Here is a 2,837-nt window from a genome sequence, read left to right on the forward strand (position 1 = left end):
GCGACCGCAGGGATCTGAACCACTCCGTTAGAAAATGTAAAGACAATGCAATAACATCGGTTGAATTCAAATGACGGCGGGCGGAAGCGAGATTGGCTCATGGGCTATCATGTGTGGCGGTGAACCGGTGGTATATATGAACCACTGGCCTTTATGTCACTTGTTAAGGGCATAACAGACTCTGTTTTGTCTTCTCTCTCTCTCTCTCTCTCTCTCTCTCTCTCTCTCGTGCTCTCTCTTTCTTGGTCTTCCCCAGTTGTTCTTCCCCAACCAAGGTCAACTGTCAACTCCCTACTCATTCCCTCGTTCTCTATCTCTTGCGAAATTACTCATTCCAAACTGCATAGTAGTGTAGGTTTGTGACATGTCCTTGCAAAGACCTGTATAAGAGTATTCAGGAGTGGACTCAGCACACAAGGAGCAAAGGCACGGGCCGCCACTCAAATTCTAGTTTCCAAAAGAGACTTTACTATCTGGAAGAAAGATCGCCAAGCGTTCTTTATACGATTATGACCATAATTATTACTTTTTTGCAAGGATGTAACCACTATTATTATGTCGGTTTCATATGCATTCCGCATCAGATTGGTAGACTTTTGACCTACCTCACGTTCATTATTCACGATGATTCTCAACCTAAGTTCAATGGATACGGGTACGGGTAACCCTTTTATTATTTCACCTATGGGGCGCTGAGCTCCCTCAAATTCGCCGGCGAAACAACCGGCGCGGAGCCGTTGAAGGCGACTGCCGTGAGCTTCTCCGTGGTGATCTCCGTGAGATGGACGCCGTCCCAGAACATGTGGTCCGTCCTGTTGGGACACAGTGAGCTCATGGAGTTGCATACTGGCGCCGCATCCGTTACCTTACAGCACGCCTCTTTCACATCAGCATAGCCTGTCCCAAATCAGTAGTAGTCGCGATCAACAAGCTATAGTAACGGCGAATATCATTCAGTACGTACGTAGCTGATGACATGTGTGGAATTTTGTGTGGATCGTCGGCTGATCCATCAATCGCCGGCCGGCCTTCTTACCATTTGCTTCGGGCTCCTGCAGGTACCGCTGCAGCACAGCGTACTGGTCGAAGAAGGAGTAGCGCAGCTCCGAGCTCCCGGCCGCGGCGCGCCGCAGACGATCGCTGACCGCGGCGTTGTACTGAGCCGACAGAGAGTTCACCTCGTCGCGGCACAGCGTGGTGTTGCTCTGCAGCAGCCGCACCGCCGGGTAGCACCCGAGTGGCCCCGTACCCACGACCAACACCTTGCGCATCCCCATCTGGTACAAACTCTGCATATGCATTTTTTTGCTCGTTTAATTCAGTGTTGTTCTGTCTGATAAGAGCAATGGAAGGACAGACGGTAGAAGCTAGCTAGTGTCAAGTTTAGCTCACGCACGACCAGACGGGCGTTGAAGGCGGCGGCCAACGATCTGGCGACGTACTGCTGGTATTCTTGATCGGAGCGGATCCGCTCCCGGTAGGCAGGGTCTAACAAGAAGCGTTCCACTATGTCGGTGCCGCCGACGGCGACGACGAAGATGGAACTGGCCAGGTGGGCCGAGGCCTCGGACTGCCCGAGCTGCCGCACTAACTGTAAGTGGACGCTGGAGTAGTCGCGCTCGATCTGTTCCCTCAAGCCGTTGCGCCCGAATAGATCGAATGAAGTCGATCGTATGACCGGTGATTCTAGTAGGGGAGAAAACCATTAATTTTCTTATACTTTTTCAGTTTTCACACAACATTTAAACTTTCTCTATCTTCCAAATTATAAGCTATATATAACCTCGTCTCTAAGGTCTGAGACTCCGGCACCCCCGTAAGCGAAGTTGATAAATATGGAGGAGTTCCCTGTGGCGTTGGCGATGGAGCGATACGCCGCGCCGGAGGGCTGATGGCGACACCCAGACTGGCAGCTAGCTAGCTGCAGCCAATGCATGGTACGGTGGATGCACAAGATGGAGTTAACAACATGCATGATCTAGTGCAATAGTAAAACGTAGGCAGCATCAGTGTTGAACTACCGATGAAGTCGGCTAGGTTGCGGCCGTTGCTAAACCTGCCGGTGGCCACTCCCCCCGGCCGGGTAGTCGACGCCGTAGCGCGGGTGGTTCGCCTTGAACAGCAGCGACGTCATCACGTAGTTGTTGTTCCCGACGTCCAGCTGCGAGCTCAGTCGCCGAACATGTACAGCGCCGGGGCCGCCGGGCCACCCTGCTGTCCCCGCGCCAGCTCCAAAACACCAAAGCTAGCCACACAAGACGAGCACCCAAGACCATCGCAGTGCTCTTATTAGTCTTAGGACGATGACCCATTTTCGTCCAGAACATACTACTAGCTACTCCGTGTTTATTTCAGGCAATGGAGCAAGCTGCTTCTGCTTGCATTGTGTTGTGTGCTACAACTTGCTCTGAGTTCTGGCGCAGGTTTTGTCATTGCTATATATATATATAGAGAGAGAGAGAGAGGAGGGGAGGGGACGAGCACAAACGAACAACACTCTGCACGAACTGCCACGATCGGATGTACGTGCGCAAGCATGTGCGTCAGGTGACTATTGACTGCTCAATATATCCCGATCAGAACTGATCCGATCCGTACAATTGACATTTGACGAATGAAGAACCTACACCTGGCGTCATGTACTGCATCCATTAAAAGATTTGTTACGTACGTACAACTGAGAACTAGTCTCTCCTTTTTAGTCCCGCCTTCCCAACCGGTTGAGAAACTCCGCTTTAGTCTCGGTTGAGGGAACCGAGATTGAAAGTGGACTTTTAATTCCGGTTGCTATTACCAATCAGGTTTAAATGGGCCTCCACACCTTGCTCCAGGGCACA

The 2,837-nt window shown here is 51.5% G+C and overlaps 1 pseudogene; it reads right to left on the reverse strand.

Moving 5' to 3' along the window:
• Nucleotides 1–682: 682 nt before the first annotated feature.
• Nucleotides 683–2,276, reverse strand: LOC136536486 (GDSL esterase/lipase At5g55050-like; annotated as a pseudogene).
• Between the last annotated feature and the right edge of the window lie 561 nt (nt 2,277–2,837).

This window comes from Miscanthus floridulus, chromosome 2 (genome assembly GCF_019320115.1).
Source record: "Miscanthus floridulus cultivar M001 chromosome 2, ASM1932011v1, whole genome shotgun sequence".
Classification (NCBI taxonomy): domain Eukaryota; kingdom Viridiplantae; phylum Streptophyta; class Magnoliopsida; order Poales; family Poaceae; genus Miscanthus; species Miscanthus floridulus.